Raw genomic sequence first — 12,995 nt, 5'->3', positions numbered from 1 at the left:
ACATATTTTTTGCTTCTCTCCTCTGCTTCCCCATCTATTCACCTTCCAAATAGTTTTCCAGGTCTGAACTACCAAATGGCTAGTATATTAGTGACAAGATAGTTCACCTTAGATTTCTCCACCTGTCCATTTTCCTGCTCAAGACTGTCAATATAAAAGCATTGTATGAGAAGAGATCTAATTTCTGAAGTCCATGCCAAGGAGGTGGGAGTATATTTGAGAGTCTAAGGTATTGTGACCACACTGTGATTATGAGACTATATTCAACTAAGGCTCTTATTCTTTAACCATATACTTAACTACTGAATCATTATCACACTTAAATTCTGTGTCAAATTTGAACCCCCAGGTTACAGTAAGTATTTAGTATGATATATTATGGGTAATATAATGTTATTGGCTAAGTGTTTTGAGATAGGAAGAGTTAAGTGCCTAACAAAAGTAGAATCAGGTTGTATACATCCATGAGTGTTAGAGACCTTGTCTTCTCAAGAATGATATACAATCTACATTACTACTATATCTCCCTTTTACAAAGTATACTTCTCAACTTTCATTTTCTTAGTTAAGATTAAAAAGAAAATTCTACACACACACACACACACACACACACACACAAACACAAACACAAACACATACATATATGAGGAGAGTAACAAAGGATGAACATAAAAATGTGTTTCATGGTCCTATAAAAAATAGAATCAAGTGTGTTAAAGTCAGAATAAGTTGAGGCTGGCAAGGTAAGCAAAGGACATTAAAAGGGAGTTTTAAAGCTATTTGGGTAAAGTGGATAATTGAAGAAAGTATTTGAGTGCTATTCTGCATGAATGGGACAATGATGATGATAGAGAAGACAGAACTGCTCAACTCATATTTTGCTTTTGTGGGTTTTCATTTCTGCCAAGAAATTAACTTTGGATTAGAAAAGATGGAATTAAATAGGTAAATATGGAGTTGAAAAGCAAGTAAATAGAGAGACACTAAGAAAATAAATATTTGTGAAGTGCTTAGCATGATGCTAGCACATAGCAGGCACTTAATAAATGCTTGTTTTCCTTCCTTCCTTGCTTGCTTGCTTCCCTTGATAAGTTTAGATCAAGTCCATAAATGTTTCATCCTTAAGAGTATGGAAAGGACTGGTAGATATTTTAATTTTGACTTCGTATCCCCAATGTCAAAACTTTGCACATAAGACTACTTACCAAATATTTACTGAATTGAGAAAAATGTTAATTATTGATTCTAAGGCAAAGATTCCTGGAAGACTTTGTAGACAAAGAGATGCTACAAAATTGTGGGGAAAGGAATGTTTGTCTCATTTTTTTAAAGTGGAAGAATGGAATCTACAAACTATAGGCCAATAAACTAGACTTGATTCTTGGGGAAATTATATTAAGTATTATTAAAGAGATAGCATATAAACAACTAGTAAAGGAAATTAGTTCCTCTAAAGATTACTTAGTACAAATTCATCAAGGTGAGGTAATAACAGACTAATCTCATTTTAATTTTTAAGAGTGTTGCTAGATTTGTAGATCAAGAGAATACCATAGACATGGTTAGATTAAAGCAAAGCATTTGATGAAGCCTAAAGCTATTCTTGTGAGCAAAATATAGAGATGAAGGTTGGTCAAGAGCATACTTATGAACTTATGCTTCAATGTCAGCTTGGAAGGTTATCTCTGGTGGAATTACTCCTTGGATATGAGCTTGACCCTATATTATTTAGAACTTTTATCAGTATCTAAGATAAAGGCATAGATAAAATGCTTATAAATAATGCAAATACAGAAAATGAGGCAGTATAGCTAAAATTTATAGCAGAGTGAGGATCCAGAAAGATGTTATTTGATTAGAGTATTGGATTGAATCTGAAGATGAACTCTAACAGGAATTAATGTAAAATATAGTTGGGTTCAAAAGACAACTTCAGGAATAGAAAACCAGGAAGGCATGACTGCAGAAGTTTGTCTGAAAAAGATCAGGCAGTTTTAGTATACCAGAAGCAAAATATGAGTCAACAATATGATATGGCAGTCAAAACAAAGCAAAACAAATAACCAAAGGAATATAAGATGCATATTGTTCAAGACTAAAGAAGTTAATAGCCCTGATCTATTTTGCCCTTGTCAGACCACACTTGGGATACAGTGTTCAATTCTAAATGCCATATTTTAGGAAAGATGTGGAGAAACTGGAGACTCTCTAATGGAGGGCAACCAAGATAGTAAAGAAACTCAATATCATATCATATGAGGACCAGTTGAAAAGAGCTGAAAATGTTCAGTTTAAAAAAATGACTAGTTAACAGTGGGAAAAAGACAAAATAGCTATCTTCAAATATTTGAATATTTGGGAAGAGAAAGTCGACTCAATTTTCTTGGTACCAGTGGAGTTGAACCAGAAGCAACAGGTGATGGTTGCAGAGAGGCAGACTTGGGCTTCATGTAAAGAAAAGTTACCCCAAAATAGCCTAGTCTGCCTCTAGAAGTAGATGTCTTCCAACAAAGGCTGCAAGTTAGACTATATGGTTTTTGAGGACCTTTGCAACATAGATTCTATAATTATATTCTGTTTCCTTATTCATTCCACAAACATCCCTTCCCCTCATGCTTTGCCACCACTACATTTTATTCATCTTTCACTAGAGCTGGATATAGTCTTCCTAAAACCACTAATTAAAATACACACACACACACACACACACACAGAGAGAGAGAGAGAGAGAGAGAGAGAGAGAGAGAGAGAGAGAGAGAGAGAGAGACTTCCATTTACAACAGATGATAAAGTGCTGCTTGAGATGAATGGATCATGCATATAATGAATTGTCATCAAATTCCCTCAGATTGTGTTTTTTTCCTCTGTTCAAACACTGTGTACTGGTGAATTTTTGCAACCTCCCTGATCTATAATAAAAGGAATTCCAGTTCAAAAATAGACTTATGAATCTATTTTTATACTCTTTTAATTTTGTACAAAGATATCTTTGTGTGCAATAACAGGTACAAACACATACACACACATAGAGGCAGTAAGCAGGACAAAAGTCACATACCTAAATAAGGGAAAAATGTGTTCATAAATTGCTTTAATGGAACTCTTGAGAGGGTGGATAGTCTCATATGTTTCATATTATAGCCCAGTACACTATCACAAAGTTGCTAACCAGATGTAAAAAAGCATCCTTGAACAGTCCCTTTTCCTGATACATCTCAATGACAGAAACAATATGGCTAAACAATGCTAAGGCTTTCTTGTTTGGCAACTAAAGTGTTATCTATTGTTGGCCTGAGCTTCTTCCCTAAAGAGGATAGACTTCTGTAAAGATAACCTGTTGAATTTTCATCTTTTGAGACAACTAAAATTTCTCCCCATATCTATCTATCTAGATATAGATATATTCATATAACCTTAATTTTTACTCTTTTTGTCTCTGTCTATTTTTCTGCCTCTCTCTCTGTCTCTGTCTCTTTCAGGCTCTCCCTCTGTCTCCCTTTCTTTCTTTCTCCATATATATATATATGTATATATATATATATATATCCACATATATAAGCATATATTTCACATATATTATATGAATATATATGTATATGTGTTCAGTTCTTTAAAATTTTTCCTTCAGCACATTCAAATAGAGAGGCAAAGGAAGTTTAGGAGTTGTAGAATTACTGGGGGCTGCCATACTTAATTAAAAAGAAAAGGCAGTTGAAAAATGTGTTATAAACACACATACACATACATATACAAACACACACAAAAGAGTGTATTTAACTGTAGGCTCCAAATATGACCCTAATAGCAATTAGTATTGCTTTTTATAGAAATAAGGGAAATCCTGACTGAGGCAAGTTTAGCACTACTTTTTATCCCAGAATGTCTTTGGTAGTTTGTAAATATATCTCCTTTTAATAATTATTAATGAATTCCTTCAGTAAAGTGAGATAAAATATTGGGGATGGGTAAACATTAAGGAAAGGATCAAATGAACTGCCTGAGGAGTTATTAGCTCACCATCTTTAGTGATATATAGTTGGTTATACATGTAACTGCTAGACAGAAAAATAAATGAGGCAAATTTTCTTCTGTATTCACCTTGCACCTATATCCCTCCTGTTAGACTGTTCAGGTAGGACACAACCCAATTTTATTTCTGCCTCCACCTTGTCTATTCCTTTTCTACCAAGATCTCTTAACCTCTGTCCCTTCTCTGCTTTATACATTAATGTTTCATTTGATAAGGAACAAATTCCTTTAAAAATTAAGAGATTATTTAGGAACATTATAGAAATGCTAAGGAGGAAACTAGCAAAGACATAAAGAAGAATGCTATACTTGGTGTTTTTATTTTCACAGAGCAACTTATTCAACTGATTAAAAAATAAAACCCAGATGTGACACAGACTACTATTATATTTGACCATATTCTATTCCTTGTCTTTGATGTGCACTTTAGACTACTTTTCACCTCAGCTTTATATGATTGCTGGGGGGGGGTAGGTAAAGAAACTTGAAATACTTGGCAGTTAGTGCAAAAGGAATTGTGATTTTTAAATCCCTTTGGTGAAAATCATACAAATTTGGGTTTAAAATTTGAATCACTTGGATGGTTCAATATCATGACTTGGTAACCTGGTGACTCAGGTCAGTGGTACTCTAAAAGATAGGACTTGTCAATATTTAGGTCCATACTAGCCATGAACCTCCACCCCCCCCATTCCCCCTTCTCCTCATCCCCCACCCACCCCAGCTTTTTCCCTTTCCCTTGTTTTCTTTCAGTTATCTGATGTGTAAATTAGTCAATAGCATCTTACTATCTGGCCCAAGGATTAAGTCAGTGACTATGTTTGAAAATGCCTGAACCAGGAATAAGCCAGAAGGAGGGCAGTCTGGCTGGACTCAATCACCTTTTATCTGTTGGCGATGACACACCCTCCTGACAGAGGTATTTTCTAAACTTTAGAATCCCTGGGCTCTGATAAAAGGTCCTGGCTACCAAATTTACATCTCTGGCAACATAGCCTGACATGCTGCTAACACAGTCCTTCCTTCAATATATCAATTTTCTCTGTCATTTTCTTCCCAAGCCCATATGTTTCCTATATACAGATTGGTTGGACTGTCTGCCTCATGTGCCTGACCCAGGGAACCAGTGTATATATGCAGAGAGGGCTGCAGGGTATGGGATGCCAAGAATGAGATTAATGTCCTCACATTTAATAGAAACCAGTATTGTAATCCAACTTATTTTATATTAGAAAGTCAAATATTTGAAGTCAGCTGTCGGCTCAAACACCTTTTTTAAGGGGCTGCCAGCTGAAAGAGACAGCTTCTAGCCATAACCTGGCTTGCTATGATTAACAACATGAAGCGCTCCAGCTGCTTGGACTCCACTCGCACTTTCAGCAAGCAGGGCTATTTTTTATCCCAAGGAAGAGTGTCAAACTCAAGTAAGCAGCTTCATCTAAAATGGCTCTGCTGAGAAGATACCGTTTTATGAACTGCCTCCCCTAACTAGACTCAAGTTAACCTGCTTCAAACATATTATAAATCCAAGAAATGGCAGGCCCAGGAATTAGGCCAGAAAACCAAGTTCAGTCTCACACCTGAAAGGCAGGGTTTTTGCTCAGTGGAGCTTGTTACTGTTAACAATGGCAGAAGTCCTTATGGAGGGAGAACAGTGGTGAAATAATGGCCCCAGACATGTCTAATAGTGACCTTTGTGTGTGCCATAAACTTTCCAGTTTAAGAATTAAAACACTCTAGTGTCCAATATGGCAAAGGTTAAGTTCTAAATGAGTTTGGTAACTTGCAGAGCTCATGATCTTTCATTATTTTATTTTCTTTAATATGGCTGGAAGATTAAATCAAATGTTTATAGGGTAGCTAACACGCTAATACCCAGTCGGGATAAGCAAAGCTCTCAGCTGCACAAGGTTTTTAGCCAGATCCCAGAAATCTAGGCAGACATCAGGACCTACCCTTACCCTTAGAGGAAGTAATCCCTGGGTACCTTTAAAAAAAAAACAGTGCCCTGTCTGCTCTACATGGACATTAAAGGTGTAATCCAAAATATACCCCTACAGTAAATGCCAATGTACGTAATTTATCTACCACAGAGGGATAGTGGAGAGTGCACATGCTGCTTGGATTAGAACAGTGAGTCTAGCAAGTCTAAGGAATCCAAAATCATAGACCTTATTGACCAAACCTTCCAGTGGAGAATGGAGATGACATCTCCGTCTGCTAAAAATGTGCACCATTAGGATGTCTGTTGTTTATGACCTGTTTAAAACCAAGTGGTGGCAGCAGCATTAACTCCTGTATAAATCAGAGCTACCTCAGATTCTTATTAGGAGAGACTTTGCAAAAATGATGTCATGCCACTCACTTGCCTTTACACAATGGCCCTCTGTGTAGATCTGAATGAGAGAGAAAGATTCAGTTGAAGAAATGTCTGAGTTCAAAATGAAAGGATTTTCTTAACATGTTAAAAAGTAAACATGTCCAACTTTAGAGGACTATCATAAATCACATTCCTTTTACTATATGTGGGGAAACCTTTGAAAAGAAGCAAGAGGGAGCATGTAGAGTTGATGCTATTGCATTCATTTTGGACAATTCTAAGAAGAGTTCACTTACTGATTTTTATGTTTTAATATTCCAGTTGTTTGCTATTTCAAGATTCCAATCGGAACCCTTAGCTAAGAGGAAAAAAAATAATACAGCAAAATGACCATTCTCTAACGTGGAGATCAGCTGGTGTCTGAACAGGCCCATATACTGATTTTATTCAGTGTTTACCAATTAAGTAGATTTGATCCTAGCCTGTAAAAATATCCTTCTTCCTCCCCCAACTGTGTGGGATACAATCTTGAAGCCACTACTATGAGAATATCTTGGTCATCTCTCTTTAAGAAATCAACTATAATATATTCACTTAGAAGATGACAAGTTTGCTTGCTGTCTTAGGGACTCCAGTTGTATGAGATCACTTAATCCTTCCAAACTAGGAGAGTTTATTAGATGAGAAAAGTAACAGAAACAAAAAATTTTAAATAGGATATTGTTCAAATGGACTACAACTTTTTATCTGGGGTTCATTCTAATAAAGCCTTATAATTAAAAACAAGATTGACAATCACAGAAGCTTGTTAGCAGCATGCCCTTCTTTATGAATGTACACTGATATGTAGAATGGATATTATTTTCTTTTTTGCTTTAGAATAGTGATGCCACTTAACTACACCATATTCCTCTCACAAGTCCAGGATCTCACTTTCTGGTCAAGGGAATAATAAATCTTACTGGCTTCATTATCCTATAAAGTAGGGACTTTAAACCTTTTGTGTGTGTGTGTGTGTGTGTGTGTGTGTGTGTGTGTGTGTGTGTGTGTGTGTGTTTACATTTGTTAGTCCAGGGAAGTTTATTAAGTGTCTGATACTGAATTTGAACTCAAGTCCATCTGACTCCAGGGATGGTGTTCTATCTACTGCACTACCTAACTGCCCCCCAGAATAATTTTTTTAAAAATTAGAGATGAAGGAAATAATATAGTTAATTTAGAGGTTAATGAAAATAAAGGTTTAATTTTCCTCTCTTCTGAGCTCATAGACCCTTTGGGGGTCCATGAACCTCAGGTTAAGAACCCCTGATTTTGGTTGCTTACATATCTTTGAGATTCCCATTTAACTAGCAAATACATAGTTCCTTCAAATTGGGGCTGAAAAAATACCTATAATGGGAGCAAATGGATGAATAAATAATCTAGTGATATCTTTCAGAATTTCAGAATAATAAAAATGGAAGAGCCCTTAGAGATTAAGTCATTCCTTCCTCTCCACTACCACCCCCCCACTTTAAAAATGAAAAAAACTGAAGTCTAGAAAGACAAAATAACTCATTCAAGATCATGTAATTCGTTAGTTGGTGGCAACTTGTCCTTCATGAAAAATGACAAGATGAATGAATGATGCAAAAATATGTTCCTTCCCCACTCCAATCCCTAAAGAATATGTAGTAAAAGCCTATATAATATATATATATGTACATATGTACACACATATATATAGCTAGATCATTATATCTTAAGATCTGTATAAGCTGTCATAAAACCTACATGATATATGACATAAAGCTACCCTGAAAATATTTTCAGTTCCTGAAGCTTTTGTATTGCCTAAACTGTCTTTGAGGATATATATTGGCCAAGGTTAACTGAGGCACAATGTCTCTCCTAGGACCTAATCTGGACAGTATATAAATTTAAAAAATTAATAAGTCATTATATAAGTAGGAGCTCTTGCAATACCCATCCACTCTACTTAACAAGCAAATGATCAAGGATGAGAAGCTTTCTAACCCCTTTCTAGCCTCTTAAGATATATAGTTTCATCAACATACACTGACAAAATGGAAAACATGAAAACTGCTATTTCAAAATTAAAGACATATTTTTAATGACAAGCTCTGCCCTTTTATTCCCATTAGGGCCATGAAAGCTTAAAATGTGCCAATATTGTACTACTGTGAATGTGTCTAAATTGCCTTTTTGGTATGTATCTCAAAGCATACTAACATCCTGTCTGTAAGCCAAGGTCATACAAGAAGATGCCTCCTGTTTTACATTAGTAAAAGAATAAAAGTGGTCTGCTTCTTCATATGGTCATCTGGCATTTAATTCTATCAATGCATAGTAAAACTATAGAAAGGTACCAGCATGGGGATTTAAATCCTCAGGCTGAAAGAATTTTTCAATTCAGTTCTGACACTTAGCATGATGCACTGTCCCATTAACTCCTGTTACAGTATATCATTTTAGGCTATGAGTTGAAATAAAGTAACATGAGATGTCACAGTGTAATTCAGTGTGATATTAGGCAATGGCACACAGAAAAATACCACATTACCCAAGTGGCGAGTTCACAATCTACATTTATTATGGAAAGCAAAAGTGCGACAGATGAATGCTAATTGTCACAGTTTCCTGTAGGTTTACAAAGCAGGTTTTTCATGGACAAGACAGCACTGTTGATTAGTGCAATACTGGTTTCATTTACATTAAATACATTGTTAGTGAGGACAGAACAATCTGAATAATAAGGTACAGGCTTGACAACAAAAGATATCATCTAGAGTAATTTTTTAAACTCTCACAAAGACCCAATATTTTTTGTTAAATGAAATAAGATATAGCGCATGTCCAAAATTATTTTAAAAATACAGCATTTCACACCACCCTATTGGGAAGGGTGATTTCAGGATTCCTGCCTTTAAAGATGAAGGATGCTCATATAGCTGAGGTGATCTCCATTTCCTTGGAGAGAGGGAGTTAAGATGTTTTTCTTGTCCGGCAGTGGCAGTAACATCAACCCTAGAAAACACATGAACTCTTTTCTCCTGAGCCTAGTAAAGACAATGATGTGCATGGATATACACCAATAAAAAAAATAAATGAATATCATAGGATCTGTGGTGAAAGATTCAGGATAAATGAATACATGAAAATCTTTTTTTTTTTAGGTCAACCCTAAGTCTCACACTCTTTTTAACATGCATGAGTCCCTCTCATTTCAGTGGAAATTGTGATATTAAAAATCCTCCCTCCTCTCTTTCCTTCTTCCCTTCCTTGGCACCCCCATATGTACATATCACCTCACTATCTACCATTTTTTAGAGTTTATTTCGTGCTACAACAGAAGATTCTTTCTCATGGTCAAGATGCCATAGAAGCCTCATATATGTGTGAATATATCTACACTGAAAAAAAGGCTGTCTTGACTGAGATTTTAAAGGGACCATAAGCCAGGATTACAAAAAAAAAGTAAGAGCTGATGAAACATAAACACAAATGTTTTGGGAACTCAGTGAAAGCAAGGGACCTAGGTAAATGCCTGTCACATATTATGTGCTCAAATTGATATTGTTGACTGACAGAGAGGAGGATGGCTACTGTAGTCACTCATTGAAAATCAATGTTATTACAATACATCTATAGTTAACAGGGGAATAAATTATAGTTATTAAACAGTGGAGTTTTTTCTTACTCAAGGTTTTCCTAAGACTGTCTCCTTTAATATATTGATTGAACAATTACCTAGAGAAAGCATTTAGTCCTTTTTTCTTCAGTAATATTTAAGATAAATTTAATGACAAATAGGTGGCTTCTATGTATTGCCCTCCATCCCAGGATCTCAAAGTTTACAAACAAACAAATATTTCTTTTTATCTTATAGATGAGGAAACCAGGAGTTACTTTGAGGTGAAGACAAACACTGAAGAGTGACTAAGTGTAAGGACCAGTAATATAATCTGGAAACAGAATCCAAAACTCCTGACTCTCTCATCCTTTTACCACAGGCCCATTCTTATGGGCTATAAAAGATGCAAAACCCCATAACTACCAAAAAAGGAGGGGGGGGGATTTGGTTATCCATGAAGTAGAAGACAATGTCATATAATTTAGTGAGACAAGATATAACTTGAATAATGTCATTTGAAGCAGATTTTGGAATTCAAATGTTTCCAAGGTAAATAGACTCCATAAAGGCTTCATTTCTGGGTCTTTGGTGACCTTCTATGGTCTTTTCTCTGGGCCAAGGAAAGAAAGCAAACTCCTTTTTTGGAGCAGAGAAGCTAGTTTTTCTCTCCCCCCCCCAATAATCACCTACAGGAAATGGATATTTTACCATCTTTCCTTCCATCTTCACATCTGTACTCTCTATGAGCCTTGATAAATGGATACAGGTTTAACATCTGATTATACAGAATCATTGTGAAGAGCTGCCTATAATCTGAAACAATAACATTATTTGAATGAGGAGTAGTTTCCAGGCAATTTAGTTACTGAAATCTTCCTTTCAACAGTTGTGAAACAATTAGAGTTTTCAATGCATTAAAGTGAAAATAGAACAAGGATTCATTATAGATCCTTTAAATGAAGGGAGAAATAAATGCATGGGTTGATAAATTCATGATATACTTTATATTTAAATGGCCATTTGAAGTATTAGGGCCTGTTAAGTTCGATGTCATTCAAGTATTTTTATTGATAAAGGGGAGAATATTTTATAAATGAATATTAGAAAGATACAACACCCCTAAATATGAAAGTGGACACACACACACACACACACACACACACACACACACACACACAATAGGCCAGGTCTCACTCTACATGTTTTTAAACTATCTTCCTAATCTGGGGCATTGACTGTGTCATTGTTTGTCTCTTCTGACTATATGAATGAGTTACAAACAGACCTCAAAGATTCAAGAGATGCTGGAAAATAGGTATATGTAGTTTTGAATATTGGTCTTGGTGGTTAAGGGTGAGGGAATGGAGAGGTCAGGGCTGATCATTCCTAGCCAAAAGTCAGATAAGGGAATTCAAGGATTTGAATGAGCCAAATTTCAATTTTTTCACCACCATCTATTGGCAAGATGCCTATCAGTAATTTTCTTCTTAGAACCACCTGAGTTGTCCTTTTTTTTACTTAAATTCTTCCCCTCTGCAACTTAAGACAATAGCCCCTCACTTTTCAAGATGAGTCTTTTTATGTGATGCATTTTATGGTAGAGTAGAAAAGATTTTTGTCCAATATGCAAGACCCTAGTTAAGAGATGGCAATGACTTTTGTTATCTGAATAGCACTGAAACTTGAAGTAGATATAATAATGAACAATAAAGATAAAATTCTAGAGGTCAAGTAATTTTTTATACCATTTGAAGAAAAGAAATTCCTGACTAGATCATTTGGCATAGTCCAGGTGCTTAATAAATGCTTTTTTTAACTGAGTATTAAGCTGAGCCATCTGATGAAGATGGCAAGAAGGCTCTCATTCTGAATTGTCTATCTCTTCTTCAGTCACATCAGCTCTCAGCATTCTAGGCAATGGTCTAAGATTATCAATTACAGGAAAGGTTCTGTTCTGCACAACTTCCATACTGGAATTTCCCTATACTGATGAAATAATTTTTAAGTCTGGTTCTTCAAAAAAAAAGACTTATGTGTATATTTACTAATCTAGTTTAGTGTGATTAATTTTACTGATACTTTCATAAGCTTAATCTTGAAATGCAAGGTCTATTATCAGTTATATAGCCAATTCATCCTCTCTCTCTCTCTCCTCTAAGGGTTACAACCCACTATCCTACAGGTGTGGATGACTCAGTGTTTCACTGGGGAGGTCTCAGTAGAAAATTAAGTGGAGTTTTGAAAATTATCCAATTAGGTTGATTGCTGGAGATGGTCAAGGCATAATGCTGGCCAAAAGATACACTGATCAGATTTCTCCAAATAATTGCCAAACCTCCACTCTGTACTGAATATGATTCAAAGAATCTTCCCTAGAGGGTATGCTTCTTTCCAAGCAGCTGTGAAGAGTAAGTCAGAGGGCACAAAAAGTCACAATGGGTGCAGTCTCCAGTAAGTTACAGCATATGAGATACGTGACTTGAGGAGGGGGTGAGAATATATTTTTTCAAAGAAGCATTTACACAAGAAACTCCTCTAAAATGCTCACTGAAATTGACTGCAGTTATTAGGGTCAGAAATAGAGCAGTTTATTCTGTTTGGAAGTGTATAAATCTTTGTCAATTTGTTCAAAAGAGATCTATCTTGTGCTGCATATGCACGTACACACATATTTAATGAATAGGCATCTTGGGTGTTCAGCTACTCTTGACTCACACTTCCTTTTGTTTTTGATGGCTTTTGCCCAGTATGATTGCTTAAAATAATAGCCCTGCTCCCTCAGTGGTACTGTGAGTAGGTCTGATAAAGGGGTCACTGGATAGTCTGTGGTTACCCTCAGTCTCCTTGCTATTATACCCCTCTCTGTCCATTCTATTTACCACCCAGTAGCCCACATGCCACTCCCTTTGCAGGGAAAGAGACTCACTATTGCTCATCATTCCCCAAACTAGCATCTCATCTTTATATTCTCTCAGAACCATAGAACATTTATCTTTCAGTATGTAGTTTGTC

General features: G+C 35.8%; 1 protein-coding gene across 5 annotated transcripts in view; it reads right to left on the bottom strand.

The window, feature by feature from the left end:
* The window catches only part of NFATC1 (nuclear factor of activated T cells 1), a 222,778-nt gene that overhangs the window by 57,019 nt on the left and 152,764 nt on the right, over positions 1 to 12,995 (bottom strand). The gene's annotated exons all lie outside the window — the stretch shown is intronic.

Source organism: Macrotis lagotis, chromosome X (assembly GCF_037893015.1).
Source record: "Macrotis lagotis isolate mMagLag1 chromosome X, bilby.v1.9.chrom.fasta, whole genome shotgun sequence".
Lineage (NCBI taxonomy): Eukaryota > Metazoa > Chordata > Mammalia > Peramelemorphia > Peramelidae > Macrotis > Macrotis lagotis.
Note: the sequence above shows the minus strand (reverse complement) of the source record. Positions and strands in the feature narration are given on the sequence as shown.